Consider the following 18,023-nt stretch of genomic DNA (forward strand, 5'->3'; position numbering starts at 1 on the left):
TTTTTAAAAAGAAGCAATTGTAAGAGAGTTTTGTATGAGGGGATTATGGAAGTATTTCTAAATCTGAGAGCTCAAGGTTTTCTTTCAGTGCTTACTTAGGGAGTTAACTCACTCAACTGTTTCAAGAAAGTTTTGCTAGCAATGTAATATACGACATATAATAGTATGCAATCACGTAGCTAAAATCCTAAAAGGTAAAACATCCAGAAGAGCTTATTCAGAGTTGACATTCAAATTATGCATAACATGAATTCCGTTTCCAGTATTATTAAAGGGCTCTTCAGGGTTGTTTTCCGAACAGTGAACTTCTCAGGTAACTTCCCCAATACCCTACTGGGCCACCCCTTAGGCAACCTTGTTTTGGAGGGACAGACAAAGGGTAAAATCTGGGCAGAGAACATTAATTGATATGAGCACTAAAGAAGGCAGCGCTGGAAGGTCTTGCAAAAGTTGAGTTTCTCCTTCTATTGCAAGGGAAGGGCAAGTGAGGTACGGAGAGGTAGGGACTTGCTGAAGTCTAGACACCAAGTGAGTGACAGATCCAGGGCTGCAAGGTTTGACTGAGGTTGAAAACAATGTACGCAAAGCGTCAGTCCCAACGCCAGCTCGCTCCAGTTGTTGCAGCTCTTCCCGAGCGCTAGGCCCATTTAGCCCCACGCTGATAGTCTGTCGCGCAACTGGCACAAACTGTGACGCCAGCCCTGAAGGCAAGGCGGGAGTGTCCTTCTCTTCCACCAGAGTTAAGGTGAGTACCACCACTCTGAGGTGGAGCAGCAGGGGAGAGCCGCCGCGGCCCACTGCACCAGGCTCCAAAGCCAGAGCCTAGGCAAACCCGCAGCCAAAGATACCCCTTTTCCGACCCACGCGGCTGGACCTACCTGTGCTGGAGGTCGCGACTCCCAACTCCGCAGAATGGGTAGAAATGCAAACAAGGAGGGCCTTGGAATGCACAGTTGCAAGGCCGTTTGCTCCCCCCCCAGATTGTGGCCCGCGCTCCCCTCCCCCAGTCCGCTCGGGCCTTGCTGAGAGCCTTGAGGCTCCGCCTCACTCCTTCCGGCGGGTGCTGTGTCTGCGCGCCGCTTAACTAACCCGCTGCAGAGGCGCCTTAAAGACCTACATCCAGAGGGATTGGGCCTGGGCCTGGACGCGCTACTCAATTGCCTTCATTGAATAGATTTGGGGGCATAGTTTCGGGAAGGAGAACACACAAACCGCAACGCTACTGCGGCTGTCAAACTTAGGTCGCCTGCCTGCCTGCCTGCCGTTTCTAGTGCTGGGGATTGAACCCAGGGCCTTGTGCATGCAAGGCACTCTACCAACTGAGCTACATCCCCAGCCCCTCACGGTGCTTCTTATTGAACTGAACTAGCACTAAAATTCTTCCATCACCCTTTGGCCACTTTCTTGAACTTGCCTACTTCACAACCAGTCATTGCTGCACTCCTGTGAGTTAACTTGAATAGTTTCAATCCAAGTTCAGATACGATGCTAAATACAGTGAACACTAGAGGGGAACAAACATTAAGAATAAACACTTTACGCAAGTAAAAATTTAAGAACCGGGGCTGCGGTTGTAGCCAGGCAAGGACCACTTGCCTAGCATGTGTGAGGCACTGAGTTCTATCCAAAGCACCACATAAAAATAAATGAATAAAATAAAGGTACACCAAAAAAATTTTTAAAAATTTAAGAACAGTACATATTAGAAGGAAAGACTAAAAAGTGTAGTGAAATAATATCTTCAATAAAAATACAGGACAGAGGAAAAATACTGAAAAAAAAAGAAGAAAATTCAATGCATATACATTGAAAAGTAAGCGATTCTGGAGTATTATACATTATCATACTATTAGAGATGAAGAATATTGGTCTAAGGACAAAAAGTAAGAAAGGAAATGTCTTGTACAAGTTAAAATAGACACCAGTTTCTTAAAAAAAAAAAAGATATACAGAAGAAAAAGTCTCCACTCCAAAGAGCCTTTTAATAATACTCCACACTTCTATCCTGGAATTCATTCCTCCATGGAAGCTCTACCCACATTTATTTAGGAAGCTGATATCACTTCTTACTCAATTGAGAGATTACCTTCTCTATGGTTCTTTCACTGTCTTTTCAAAGTTACTTTATATTCTCCTTTTCCATGTGTCCAATATGCCCAATGGATCTAGTATAGACCTCATGTATATGACTAATTCTGGATGGTAATTTCTCCTTTTACATCTCTGTCCTCCAGTGAAGCAGTAACTTCTTCAGAGCAGAAAACTTGTACTGCTTATATTTCTTTTCCAAACAGATCATGTGTCTATGCTTTGATGAATCTTTGTTGAGAATTGCCTAGAACCAGTGAGTAGACAAACAAAACTATAGACACAATATATATTAACAGTACAAACTGAATAAGTTGACAGGCTACATTTAGTCTGCATTGTATTCATCCCAGAGCAAACATTAGTGAATGCAGGACATTGTACTAAACTCTGGGTATAAAATGATAAATAAAACCTAGATATATTCTATGCCCTTATGTTTAAAGAACAAACAGGACTTGGCCAGGCAAATAGGAAAAGGAAGAACATTCTAAGCAGAGGGAACAGCATGATCCAAAGTCCAGTAACAGGAAAGAGCATGACAGTAGCCATTAGAGCAAATGAAATCAATAAAAGTAAGGTGAAATCAGCAAAGTAGAGAGAAAGAGACAAGAAGTTGATAGTCAAAACATGCTTGTTTATGAGTTAAAAGAAGACAGTTGCCTTAAATAATAGGAACCAGTATTTATTAAACCTGCACTACATGGCAAACATCAGGCTAAGTGTTTCATTACAAATATTTAAAGCAGATAATATTTTTATCCCTACCTTAACAATAAGGCAACTAAGGCACAGATAGGTTAAGCAATTTCACCAGCATTACACAACAAGTTAACTTTCAGAGCTAAGATAGGTAATCTTCTGCCCTAGACATAGGTCAGAAGCTATAAGGAAAGCACAAATAAAACCTACAAAGAGCTCTTTCACAAAATTTGTTTGTTGGTCCTATATAGTTGATGTGTATAATAAACTATACTAAGAGCTTAAAGAAACAATACCCTGTACTCTACCACTAATGCTCTAGACAGAAGACTTTGGCCTAGATATTGGTTGATAATAACAATGGTAGTGATACCTTTGGTGGATGATACCATACAGCAGCAAGGCAGAGCAGAGGAGGAAGAAAAAGATAGTTTTCCTGACTTCTACTTGATGGAGTATCTATGAAACTTCAGATAAAGAACATCACTGATTCTCAGTTTCTTATTCCACAAACGGATATAACAGTAGTATCTATCTCACATGATTGTGATGATAATATGTAAAGCACCTGGACATGTCTTGAATACAGTATATGAGTGACTAGTAGCTGCTATAATGATAGCGTTATTTTAGTGATTGAAGAAGAGGTATGAGCAACCATGAAAAATGTGGTTCACTTACAATTTGAGGAAAGTGACATGCAATTTCAGATAAATACCAAATGGGTAGTGTAACAAAAGTTTGTTTCCCTTTTTGCATTAGTTGCCCTCCATTTATTACTCAATTTTAGTTAGCACTTATTGTTAGTAACTAAGCATTGTATGCATTTACTTCTTGGTATCCATTATGATGATGATGATGAGTATGCGTATGTGTGCACATGCGTATGTGAGTGTGTGTGTTTGTATGTGTGTAGCAGCTCACACAATGTCTGGTACAGAGTGGAACTTCAATATTTGTGGAATGAATGAATTAATGGCTGAATAAAAAGGTATATACAAATGTGCTAGGAAATAAAATAGAAAAAGCAATAAATATGGTATATTTTATGTTCCTGCCACACTACTGTTTCTTCTAAGACACACCAAGATTATTCCTATTTTGTTTCCAAAATATAATATGCTCATTCGTTTAACACTTCCAGCACTGCTAATACTCCAGTAAGGGGTTGGTAATTTTTTTTTTCTGTAATGTGTCAGATAATAAATATTTTGATCTTTATGAGACACATATAGTCTCTGTCTACAGCTGAGTAATTCTACCTTCATATAGCAAAAGCAGTCATAGATCACAGACAATACATAAATGAATGTATATGGAAGTGTTCCAATAAGTTTATTTGCAAAAGCAAACATGAAGAAGGATTTGGCTAGGGACTATAATTTGCCAACTTTCACTCTAGGCTAAATAATAGCCATGTCTTGCATGGAATTCTGTATTGGATTATGTGAGAGCCATCATCTTTTGTTAACACCTACATCGTAGTTTTATCAGCATCTTATTGAAACTTTAATGCTCTCTAATCCTGTCTATAGATTTAAGAGGTCTTAAAGAGTGGTTAAAATTCTGAATTAATTATGATCTTGATTTTCATTCATCAAAAATTGTCCTTAAAAATGATTAAAAGAAAAATATTAGACAAGTTGAATTTAGAAGAGTTTATTTGAACAAAGAACGATTCATGAATCAGGCAACCCTCAGAATTAGAAGAGGCTGAGAAAGCTCTACATGGGCAGGCAGTATTTATAGACAGAAAATGGAACTGACATAAAAGAGCCGGATTGGATAGGCTTGTTGCCTGTGTTATTTAAACATGTCTGAGCAGTTTTCAGTAGATGCCTGAAACCACAGATAGCATCAAACCTTATATATGCTACTATTTTTCTATACATATACACCTATGATAAAGTTTAATTTATAAATGTGGGCACATTCAACTACTAACAAGAATAATTAACAATAAATAGAACTATTATAATGGCATACTGTAATAAAATTGTTTGGTTTTGGAATTTCTCATTTTACATTTTTGGATCACAGTTGACTGCAGTTAACTGAAACCATGGAAAGCAAAACTGTGGAGATGGAGGAATGACTTTATTCTCAAATTAGGTTATAGTTTGTTTACATATTAAGTTACATTACACTTCAGTAAGCACAGAGATAGCTTTAGGACAAATTTAATTTAATTTAGCAATTTCTTTCTCTTTTGGTCAGCCTTTCAATTTTGAGAGATCGACCAAAATCTTGGGCACTGATACCACTTTCTATTGCCATTATGATGGGACTTGTTTATTGTCAGTATGGAATTCACAGTTCACAATCTCAAATTATTTGGATTATTATGCTTTATTCATCATTTTATTATTCTAATTATAATGAGACCAGTTAAATGTATGAAGGGTGACTGCAATATGAGCATTTAGGACTCCTTGAGGAAGTATCACACACAAAGGAGACTTTTATGAAGAGTATCAGGAGAAACTGAAGTATACTCCTTAATAGGAGTGTCAAATGAAATGAACAAAATGACCAAAATAAAAAAAATTTAAAGTTCAGGCAATAAATACAGTTTGACAGTATTTTAGTTCAATTGTCTATAGTCTTTGTTCAGTTCGCTGTGAAGTAACCTGCCAGGTAACTGTCATCTGAGAACATATTATGTTTTCCCTTACCCTCAGAAATTTCTTACTGTATTCAGTGACTGTATCTAGGGAGACAGCCATATTAGCCACCCTTTTAATTTTTGTATCATTATTTTTTAAAGGGGTCCCATCTCATTGTTGCCCAGGCTCATATTTGACACCGGGACTCCAGTTATCCTCCCATCTTAGCCTTCAGGGTAATTGGGAATACAGGCACCATACCTGGTTCTGCCACCTTCTTTTATATTTGTGGTGCTGAAGATTGAATCAGAATCCAGGGCCTCACATTGTAAGCAAGCACTCTATCACTGAGCTACACTCTCAGCCTTCCGGTACCTTTTTGGTAAAATCAGGGGAAAGTTAAGTGCAACATGCAGTTCTATTTAGCAGCATGCACATGCCTCCACCATAAGCAGGAGGAAATCTAAAGCTCCATGGTGTTCGTCTAAATGTTTTTGTTGAACATGAATGTTCTCATCCACCTTTTGGAGAGTAGCCTCCACCTGTGTAAATTCCTGGATTGGCTAGTTCACTACAGAATTCAATATTTTCCCCAAACTTATGGGTTATCTTCAAATTCCATGCAGCTGGCATACTACTACCACCAATAGTGAGCCTTCAGGAACCCCACTGGAAGCTTTCTTCAGTGGAAACTAACTTGGTTTCATCTGTTTCAAGTTTGGCATGAATTTCAACTACCAAATGCTTTGGCTTCTGAATATGGGAGGTATGGAAACTTTTCGGGAGAGCTACTTGGAGTGAGCCAGACCAAATAGATCTGAATCAAGGAAGAGGCAGAACAGAGAGAGCGGGCAAATTCTCCAAAGACCCAACGTAGGCCACTGGCGGCTGGAAAAGAGGGCCACCTAGTGGTGTTTGAGTAAAGATCAGTTAAAGTTGTACACCTGCTGTTTGCATAGCTCCTGAACTTGGTACAGTGGGAAACTTCCCGTTTTTATGGTTCCTTTATAGCATGGTGAAAGGGTGGTAACCAGATTTACTTTTCTTCCATAAATCTTATGAATCTTGTTCATCTATTCGATTTTTGTTCTTAACTTTTCTTCCCATTTAAGAATAACCAGTCATCTGACTTCAGGGCAAAAAAAAAAAAAAATACTCTTTTTCTTTTCACAAAACATTCTCATACCTTATAGCTTTTCCTTACCAAAATCACATCTTATCTTTCTTGTTTGCTTGCATAGAAAGCCATTTACCTTAATATTTCTAATAATTTTAGTAACATATATTAATTAAAATTCTTAACCCCAAGTGGCCTTAATTTCCAGTGAACACTAGGGGAAGGAAATTATTGTGAACTGTCCATAACACAACCAATCCATACATTGGCAAATCTATGAATCAATTTCTAGAAGCATGTGCTTTCTCATGGTATAGTTTGTCGGAATGGTACAGAATATGTTTGCCAATAGTCCCAAATGTGTTTAGTTTCCCTATGACAAGAAACTGTAGAGGAGATAAAACTTTATCTCTATTCTTACAGATTTTTTCTGTGTTGGCTACATCTAAGAATTAAATTATTGTTTGTAGAGATTTCTCTCAACCTCAAATTTACATTCCTAATGATAAAAATGTTAAAACCTTCTGATATAGGAAGGAAATATTTTACATATATTTAACATACATATTTTTAATAATTATTCTTTGATTGTTTGTAAAGATGAGATATTAAACAGCTAGTCACCATCTTTTTTTGTTGACTTTTTTTAATATAGAGATAATATAAGCTTATTTTACTAGTAAACATAGGTAAGACGGGTGGCTGGTCATATTGTCATCATATTTAATGCTAAGAACTCTGAAGCTATCTCTATTTTAATACAATCGATAATATTCTTATTTACCAAAGATTATACAAGTCATATGAAGTTGAAAAGTATTTGGGTTAATCCTGTTTTTTTTCTGAGAGAATAATTACATAAGGGTATTTTCTTCAAATGAATTTAATAGAAGTCTTACAACAATTTGGCAAAATCATGAGGAGTTATGTAATATCACCCATATATCATAAATATAGGCATACATAAACATATAGACCGAAATAGATCGTACAGCTAGTATTCTAACATTTTTGCCATGTACCAAATGTACTCCTGGACTCATCATGGCCACTTTTAAACTTGTATTATAGTCAGAGACTGGTTCATCCATTTTTGTTTCTTTTCAAGATTGAATAACAAAACAATTAATTGGGGTTTTCTCAAGAAAGAGAGTTTTGGTGTATAACAAAATTCATGACAACAAGAAAGAGGTGGACAGAGTACACAGAGTATATAATCAGCAGGAGTTTGAGAAGTAGACAGAGATTCTCATGGGAGAATCAGGATTGAATGAAGAAAACATAAGTGACTCATTATTACAAATGTTTTTCTGAAAATGGTCCAGATGTCAATTGGACAGTTCAGCCATGAGAACCTTTCAGACTTGATGATTTTAAATCCTTACCACAGAAATCTTTTTTTTTTCTCTGAAGGATTTGTTGATTATTGACCCTGGAGTGAAGCCTTCAGGGGCTTCCTCTATTATGGAACTAGTCTAGGCCAAAAGAAATGGGTCCATCAAATGGCTGGTGTAAAAATGGACAACTTCTTTTTCAATAATCTGGCTATTTACAATAAAGAAAGTGATCTTATGTCCCAGGATTATTCAGTTTGGGGCCTGTTGGCTTTGGTTTAAAATATGTACAAGGAAGCCATCTCGTTTCTTGTAGCATTTATCTGTAAAGATATGAATCTGTTTGCCTTTTGTTAGGAGTCTTAGGCAATTTTGGATTCATTTAGTCTTTTGGAAGCCTTGTGTACCAATAAAAACACATTCCTTTGCTTTTGAATCATTTTGGATTTTTTCTTTTCTAATGTACCTTGCAAGTGAAAAATTTGATCAAGGTTAAAAGTTTTCCACTTTAGCCACTGTGAATCTTAAGTTGTTGTTAGTAAGGTTGACCCATTTTTCCTAAAGTGCATAGATTCTGGGCACATGGTTTTTGTACATGAAATTATCCAGTATCCTAGAAAGTAGAGCACCAAATTTCTTAGATTTGGAGAAGTGTATTTCTTTTTCATTGTTAAATTCACATATAAAATTATACATATTTATGAGGTACTATATGATGTTTCCCTGAATGTATACATTGTGCAGTGATAAAATTCAGAATTTCTATTTCTTCAAATATTTATTATTTCTTTGTGGTGAAAACACTCAAATTCATTTCTTCTAGCTTTTTGAACTATACAATACACTACCATTATCTACAGTTATCTGGTTATGCAAAAGCACTCTAGAATTTACTTATCCTATCTATAACTGTAAGTTAGTACTCATTGACCAACCTCTCCCCATTCCTCTCTTATTCTCCCCAGACTTTGGAAGCTAATATTCTACTTTTGATTTCTATGATAGCAACTTCTTTAGATTCCACCTATAAGTGAGATCATGTTGCATTTGTCTTTTTGTGTTGGTTTTTATTTCACTTAACATAATGTCTTCCAGTTCCAGCCATGTTGTTAAAAATAACAGGATTCTATGCTTTTTTTTTTTTAAATATTTATTTCTTAGTTGTAGTTGGACACAATAACTTTATTCCATTCATTTATTTTTATGTGGTGCTGAGGATCGAACTCAGGGCCCTGCGCATGCTAGGCGAGTGCTCTGCTGCTGAGCCACAACCCTAGCCCTATGTTTTCTTATGTTAAGTAGTATTCTACTGTGCATGTATACCATACCTTATTTATCCATCTATTCCATGTGCATTATCAACTGATGGACACCTCAGTTGATTTTATAACTTAGCTAGGTGTGGATAGTGCTACAATACACATGAGAGTGCAATTAACTCTTTGTTGTACTGATTTCATTTCCTTTTTTGGGGGTGAGGTACCAGGGATTGAACTTGGGAACTCAACCACTGAGCCACATCCCAGCCCTATTTTGTATTTTATTTAGAGACAGGGTCTTACTCAGTTGCTTAGGGCCTCACCTTTGGAGAGACTGGCTTTGAACTCGTGATCCTCCTGCCTCAGCCTCCCAAGCCACTGAGATTATAGGCATGTGCCACCATGCCTGGCTCATTTCCTTTTGATATATACCCAGTAGTGCAATTTTTTGAGCATATATTATCTACTTTTAGTTTAGAACCTATTTTGAATTCTCTGCGAATTTGCACAGTTGGTTGCCATATGGTCCAATTTTGGTGCCTTATTTTGTCTGTTCAGAGAGATCATGGTTTCTTGAAAGTTTTTGATGCTTGTTGATGTATGACAACATCTGCAAATCAAAGGATTAAGTATTTATTTCATTCTTCATAACTGGCTTTGTATGTGTCTTCCTTCCAGAAATTCTAAGCACTCTATAATTTTCTCTAACCTTGTGGTTTCTGCCACTACTTTAGCACTACTAGATGGTGCCCTAAAGTCCAAATTCTCAGTGAGGTCATTGTTGATGTATTGCCACTGTTTCACCACTAGAGTGCGCCCCATGGGCCAAGTTCCTTAAGAATTTGCAGTTAAATTCTGTTCAGGAAGGACTATGGAGGTGTATAAAAAGGGTACTGTGCTCCTGTGAGCTTCCTTCTGGGCATGGGATGGACCCAGATCTCTCATCCACAGTTAACTGTCCTGTGGTCAGGCACCACAGAATCCTGCACAGCACTGGACTAGGTAGTGTCTAGCCCTCTGCTCCAAAGTGACATATGCCTACTTTTCTTTCCCCAAGTGGACAATTTCCCGGTGTTGTGATGCCTAGGATTAAAGGATAAATGGGGTTGGCAGTCCCACAGCCACCACCACTGCCACAATACTAGATCACACCTGGTGCCCACTAAGCATAGCACAGGGGCAGAGCCAAGTTCCACACTGCTATGGCCTAGCCCCTGCTGTGATCTATTCATGGAGCAAGTCCTCTGCAGCTAGCACATGATATGGGCTGTAAATACAAGTCCACTGGGGCTGTGGGCCTCCATATAGTGGTGGACCAGGTTCAGAGGCTCCATCCACAAACAATGACCAGGAGACAGGGGCTATTTGGTTCTATTCAGTGTTGAAATTCATGTGTTAACCCTGGCACTGAGTTCCAAGGCAGTATCTTTGCTTACTTCCCTGTCCTACCTCCCTGTCCCTGCCTCCACCCTCCCCTGATCCCCGCCCCCTGCCCCGTAGGTGCAGTCTTTCTCAATGCTGTGCTGCCCATGGTTGGGGAAGGAAGTATTTTGGCCTCCAAGGCCAATTCAGGTGAAGAGGCTCTGTTCAGGGACACAGGTGTCGGGGTAGATGCCATGGGGCTCTTCCTAATACTGGGTTTCATTGAGGCAAGCCTTGTACTGGATTCAAAGTCTAATTTTCTCTCTTCTGTTTTCAAATGTGAGGCATCTTTCTCCATGCTGTACTGCTTGAAGTTGAGAGACCGATGACATTGGCAACTCTTTCCTTCCTGCCTTTTTCAATGCATCTTTTCATATAACTTTGCTAAAACCAGGTACTAATATCTCTCACAGATCTCCTTAGCTCTTGTTAAAGTACTTTTGTGTATAAATAGCTATTCTAATTGATATTTCTGTGAGGAGATGATTGCTGGAAGGTCTTATTCCACCATCTTGCTCTGACTCTTGTCCCCTGAAAAGTGAAACACACTTTCAAAAGGTGCCTATCTGAGGCCTCTAATTGGATCCAGTCCACTTAATTATTGGATCCAATCCAATTCTGGACTCAGTCCAGTAAAAATTGCTTAAATATAGTTGGAGAGTTCGAAACACAAGTCTGTAGAGCTTGAATTCAAGAGGGATCTCATCCATGACCCCAGTCACTGTGAGAGATCTATGGACTAAATGAGCCCTCACTTAGTTATGATAACTTCACTTAGTTACTTTTTGCCCCTGGTGCTGTGTATCTGTGGCTGTTGCTAGAGGTCCACTTTGGATCCTACTTCTCATGTCAATCTGTTAAAAAAAAACTTTAGACAAATTACATGTACTTTATTTGAATAAAGAAACAGTTTGTGAATTAGGCAACATCTTGAACCAGAAGAGGTTCAGAGAGTTCTATCCAGCAACCTGGGCAGGCAGTAATTATAGACACAATATGGAACTGACACATGAAAATAGACTGATATGTGTTTGTGTAATTTGGACATATCTGAGCTTTTTGTACCCTGTGTTTGGCTGAAGCTTAGCTACTGTGATTGGCTATGACTTGGGTACTTGCCACAAGAGTATACTCTCAGGTTGCTGTTTGTTTATGTATTAGTTATTTTACAGTATATTACATATGAAAACAGCTTTATATCAAACTTAATTTAACAGAACCAATTGCTAGTGATATTTTAAAGAGTTAAAAATGAAGGAAAGAAAGGGCTGGGTTGTGGCTCAGTGGCAGAGTGTTTCCCTTGTACATGTGAGGCACTGGGTTCAATTCTCAGCACCACATAAAAAATAAATAAACAAAGATATTTTAAAAATGAAGGAAAGAAAAGAATGATGATTCAAATTAAGAATAAACTTTCTGGACAGAGTGTTATAATGAATTTGGCTATGTCTTTGCTCTGTGACAATTATGCTATCTAGTAAACAAATAAATGCTAAAACTTTCACAACATTATCTAAGTCATACAAAAGTTTCCACATCTACTGATGGACAAAGATTTATTAAAAGATAAAAAGTGTGAGTTGTCTCACAGAACTCAAGAAGGAGTGAAAACTTTTAAAGGACAAAGTATAGTCATTCTGTAAGAATGGTCAAAATCAAGAATTCAAATCCCATCAAGACTCTATCATTTCTTGGCAATTATCAAGAATACAAGTGACAATAAATATTGGTGAGGATGTGGAGAAAAAGGTTCACTCATACATTGCTAGTGGGACTGCAAATTAGTAAAAACTGCGCTGAAAAGCAATATATAGATTCCTCAGAAAACATGGAATGGAATCACCATTTGATCCACTTTTCTCTCTCCTTGGGGTGTATACTTAAAGGATTTAAAATCAGCATACTTCAGTGACTCAGCCACATTAATATTTATAGCAGCTCAACTCACAATAGCTAAAGTATGGAACCAACCTAGATACCCTTCAATAGATGAATGGATAAGGAAATGTAAGATATATATATATATATATATATATATATATATATATATATATATGACTTGGGTATAATATATGCAATGGAATATTACTCAGCCATAAAGAAGAATGACTTTATGACTTTTGCCAGTAAATGTTTGGATCTGGAGACTATCATGCTAAGTGAAATAAACCAGTCCCAAACAACCAAAGGCTGAATGCTCTCTCTGATATGTGGATGCTAACACACAATAACGGGGAGTGAAGAATAAAAGTTCATTGGATTAGACAAAGAGGAATGAAGGGAAGGGAGGGGGAGTGGGAGTAGGAAAGACAGTAGAATGCATTGGACATAACTTCCCTATGTTCATATATGAATACATCACAGTGAAACTCCACATCATGTACAACCACAAGAATGGGATCCTAATTAGAATGAGTTATACTCCATGTAGGCATAATATGTCAAATACATATTATACACTCTACTCTCATGTATATATAAAAAAATAAATAAAATATACATATCTGTAAAAAAGAAACTTGCAAATATTGAACAATAGTTAGCACATGACTATCATCCCCAGGAGAAGAGAAACCAAAAAATTAACCCTCCAAGGATCATTCAGTTGAGCAGGCAAAGATCAGAGTTCAGGATACCTGAGGCAGCTTAAGTCTGTGGAGGAAGGAGAGACAAGAAAGCTGTGCATATGTTGAGGTTTCTAGCAAAATTTTTGGTTTTAGGTTTTTATTTTGAAATAATTATGAATTCATATCAAGTTGCAAAAATGCAGAAAAATCTCATGTATAATTCATGAGGTTCCTCCCAATGATAAAATTTTATAATTTTACTATAATATCAATCTAGAATATTGACATTGACATTGGTACAATCTACAGAATACATTCAGATTGTAATATATATAGTTTTATTAAATATTGTCATAGGTGTAATTTCATATGATGATTACCACAATTAACCTACAGGACATTTCCATTATTGCAAGTTTTCTCATATAGCCCTCCTATTTCCCATCCTTTATCTTCCCCTAATACCTGGCAACAGTTAATCTGTTCTCCTTTTATATAACTTTGTCATTTTAAGAATGTTATGTTAATGGAATCGTAGCCTTTTGAAATTGACCTTTTTCTCAATACCCTTGAGGTCAATCTAAATTATGTGCATCAATAGTTATATTGATTATATTTTTATTGTTGAATGATACTCCATGGTATTTATCAAAGTTTATCTAATCATTCACCTATTGAATATTTGAGTAGTTTTTAGGATTGTGCTATTGTAAATAAAGCTTATGTAAACATTCATGTACAGTTTTTTTGAGGGATTGCAAGCTTTGATTTTTTGGCATAAATGCCTAAGTACACTTGCTGGGTTATGTTATAGTTTAATGTTTAATCTTGTGAGAAACTTCCAAGCTCTCTTTCAGAGTAACTGTATCATTTTATATTCTCACCATCAATTTTTATGCAATTTTTCTAGTGTTTTGTGTTGTATATTTTTAAATTTCAGCTTTTCTGAAGGGTCTATACTAACATTTTAGTGTGTTTTTAATTTACATTTCCCTGATAACTAATGATATTGAACATATTTTCATGTTTTTATTTGTTATTTGTATATCATCTTTGGTGAAAGTACCCTTCATGTCTTTTGCTCACTTTCTATTTCAATTCTTATTCTTTTTTTTTTAGTGGTTGAGTTTTGAGAGCTCCTTATATGGAGATGATCCCCAACTTATTATAGTTTGACTTATGATATTTTTACTTTTTATAATGGAGTGAAAGTGATATTAATTCAATAGAAGCTACTTCAAATTTAGAATTTTTGTATTTCCCCAGGCTAGTGATACATGGTACGATAGTCTCTGATGATATCAAGCAGTGACAGAGAGCCACATCTCCCACTCAGCCAAGTAATCACAAGAAGAAACAATCTTATGGGGTAAATAACCACATAGTAAACTGAGAAATATTTGTGTTTAAGATATTAGTCCTTTATAATGTTGAGGTAAGTTCCTGTTATCCCTAGTTTTTCTAATGTTTTGAACATGAAGGGGTGCTGTATTTTGTCAAATGCTTTTTCTACATCTATTGAGATGATCATAGGATTCTTTTTTTTCTTTTTCTGTAATATTTTATTGGTACATTATAATTGTACATAATCATGAAAACCCCACCATTTTTAATATTTATTTTTTTAGTTGTAGTTGGACACAATAACTTTATTTTATTTATTTATTTTATGTGGTGATGAGGATCAAACCCAGGGCCTCGAACATGCTAGGTGAGTGCTCTACCAATGAGCCACAACCTCAGCCCGGTCATATGATTCTTATCTTTAAGTCTATTGATGTGATGAATTACATTTATTGATTTCCGTATGTTGAACCAACCTTGCATCCCTGGGATGAATCCCACTTGATCATGGTGCACAATCTTTTTGATATGTTTTTGTATTTGATTTGTCAGATTTTCATTGAGAATTTTTGCATAGATTAGAGATATTGGTCTGAAGTTTTCTTTCTTTGAAGTATCTTGTCTAGTTTAGGAATCAGGGTGATATTGGCCTCATAGAATGAGTTTGGAAGTGCTGCCTCTTTTTCTATTTCATGAAATAAATTGGAGAGTATTGGTACTAGTTCTTCTTTAAAGGTCTTGTAGGACTCGGCTGTGTATCCATCTGGTCCTGGGCTTTTCTTGGTTGATAGTCTTTTGTTGGCTTCTTCTATTTCCTCACTTGATATTGGTCTGTTTAAATTGTGTGTATCTTCCTGACTCAATCTGGGGAGATCGTATGACTAAGGAATTTATCAATGCCTTCACTGTCTTCTATTTATTAGAGTATAAGTTTTCAAAACAATTTCTGATTATCCTCTATTTCTGTAGTGTCTGTTGTGATATTACCTTTTTCATCACGGATGCTGATAATTTGAGTTCTCTCTTTCCTTCTCTTCATTAGCGTAGCTAAGGGTCTGTCAATTTTATTTATTTATTTTTTGTTTTGTCTACTTTTTCAATTGTTTCTTTTGTTTCGATTTCATTGATTTCAGCTCTAATTTTAATTATTTCTTGTCTTCTCCTGCTTTTGCTGTTGATTTGTTCTTCTTCTTCTAGGGCTCTGAGATGTAGTGTGAGGTCATTTATTTGTTGACTTTTTCTTCTTTTAAGGAATGATCTCTATGCAATGAACTTTCCTCTTATAACTGCTTTCATAGTGTCCCAGAGATTTTGATATGTTGTGTCTGAGTTTTCATTTACCTCTAAGAACTTTTAATCTCCTCCTTGATGTCTTCTGCAACCCATTATTCATTCAGTAGCATATTGTTTAGTCTCCATGTGATGCAGAAATTTTTATTCTTTATTTTGTTGTTGATTTCCAATTTCATTCCATTATGATCTGATAAAATGCATGGTAGTATCTGTACTTTTTTATATTTGCTAACAGTTGCTTTGTGGAATAGTATATGGTCTATTTTAGAGAAGGATCCATGTGCTGCTGAGAAGAAAGTGTATCCGCTTGATGCAGGTTGAAATATTCTATATATTTCCATTAATTCTATGTTATTGATTGTATTGTTGAGTTCTATAGATTCCTTATTCAACTTTTGTTTGGAAGATCTGTCCAGTGGTGAGAGAGGTGTTAAAGTCACCCAAGATTATTGTGTGGTGGTCAATTTGACTCTTGAACTTGAGAAGAGTTTGTTTGATGAACATAGCTACACCATTGTTTGGGGCATATATATTTATGATTTTTATGTCTTGTTGGTGTCTGGTTTCCTTGAGCAGTATGTAATGTCCCTCTTTATTCCTTTTGATTAACTTTGGTGTGAAGTCTACTTTATTTGATACAAGGATGGAAACCCCTGCTTGCTTCCGCAGTCCAAGCCAACATCATTTTAAATGGAGAAAAATTGAAAGCATGCCCTCTAAAACCTGGAACAAGGCAGGGATACTCTCTTTCACACTTCTGTTTAACATAGATCTTGAAACACTGGCCAGAAAAATTAGATGAAAGAAATTAAAGGGATTTGTATAGGAAAAGAAGAACTTAAGTTAGCACTATTTACTGAAGATATGATTCTATACCTAGAAGACCCAAAATGCTCCACCAGAAAACTCTAGAACTAGTAAATGAATTTAGCAAAATAGCAGGATATAAAATCAACACCCATAAATCAAAGGCATTTCTATACATCAGTGAGAAATCCTCTGAGAAGGAAATGAAGAAAACTACCCCATTTACAATAGCCTCAAAAAAAAAAATAAAATAAGATTCTTGGGAATCAACTTAATGAAAGAGGTGAAAGAATATACAATGAAAACTACAGAACCCTGAAGAAAGAAATCAAAGAAGACCTTAGAAGATGGAAAGATCTATCTTGCTCTTGGATAGGCAGAATTAATATTATCAAAATGACCATACTACCAAGAACACTATACAGATTTAATGCAATTTCAAAATCAAAATCCCAGTGGCATTTCTCATAGAAATAGAAAAAGCAATCATGAAATTCATCTGGAAAAATAAGAGACCCAGAATAGCTAAATCAATCCTTAGCAGGAAGAGTGAAGCAGGTGGCATCATTATACCAGACCTTAAACTATACTACAGAGCAATAGTAACAAAAAAAGCATGGTATTGTCACCAAAACAGAATGGTAGACCAATGGTACAAAATAGAGGACACAGAGACTAACCCACAAAATTACAATTATCTTATATTAGACAAAGATGCCAAAAAATGCATTGGAGAAAAGATAGCCTCTTCAACAAACAGTGCTGGGAAAACTGGAAATCCATATGCAACAAAATGGAATTAAACCTCTATCTCTCACCATGCACAAAACTCAACTCAAAGTGGATCAAGGACCTAGGAATTAAACCAGAGACTCTGTGTCTAATAGAAGAAAAAGTAGGCCCTAATCTTCATCATGTGGAATTAGGCCCCAACATCCTTAATAAGACTCCTACAGTGCAAGAATTAAAACCAAGAATCAATAAATGGGATGGATTCAAACTAAAAAGTTTCTTCTCCACAAAAGAAACAATCTGTGAGTTAAATAGAGAGTTTACATCTTGGGAGCAAATTTTTACCCCTCTCATCAGATAGAGCTCTAATCTCTTGGATATATAAAGAACTCAAAAAGCTAAGCACCAAAATAACAAACAATCAACCAATGGGCCAAGGACCTGAACAGACACTTATCAGAAGAGGACATACAATCAATTAAAAAATATATGAAAAAATGTTCATCATCTCTCACAATTATAGAAATACAAATCAAAACTACTCTAAGACTTCATCTCACTCCAGTCAGAATTGCAGCTCTTATGAAGACAAACAACAATAATGTTGGTGAGGATGTGGGGAAAAAGGCACACTCATACACTGCTGGTGGGACTGCAAATCGGTGCAGCCAATATGGAAAGCAGGTTGGAGATTCTTTGGAAAACTGGGAATGGAACCACCATTTGACCCAACTATCCCTCTCCTCGGTCTA

General features: G+C 36.4%; 1 protein-coding gene across 3 annotated transcripts in view; it reads left to right on the forward strand.

Moving 5' to 3' along the window:
• Window positions 1-405: 405 nt before the first annotated feature.
• SPRY3 (sprouty RTK signaling antagonist 3) overlaps window positions 406-18,023 on the forward strand; it is a 144,682-nt gene continuing 127,064 nt past the window's right edge. For all 3 annotated transcript variants that reach the window (XM_081278423.1, XM_081278422.1, XM_081278421.1), the window contains exon 1: window positions 406-745. The gene's annotated coding sequence lies outside the window, so the exon portion shown is untranslated. The remainder of the gene's footprint in view (window positions 746-18,023) is intronic.

Source organism: Spermophilus citellus (assembly GCF_964194105.1).
Source record: "Spermophilus citellus genome assembly, chromosome: X".
In the NCBI taxonomy this organism is placed as follows: Eukaryota; Metazoa; Chordata; class Mammalia; order Rodentia; family Sciuridae; genus Spermophilus; species Spermophilus citellus.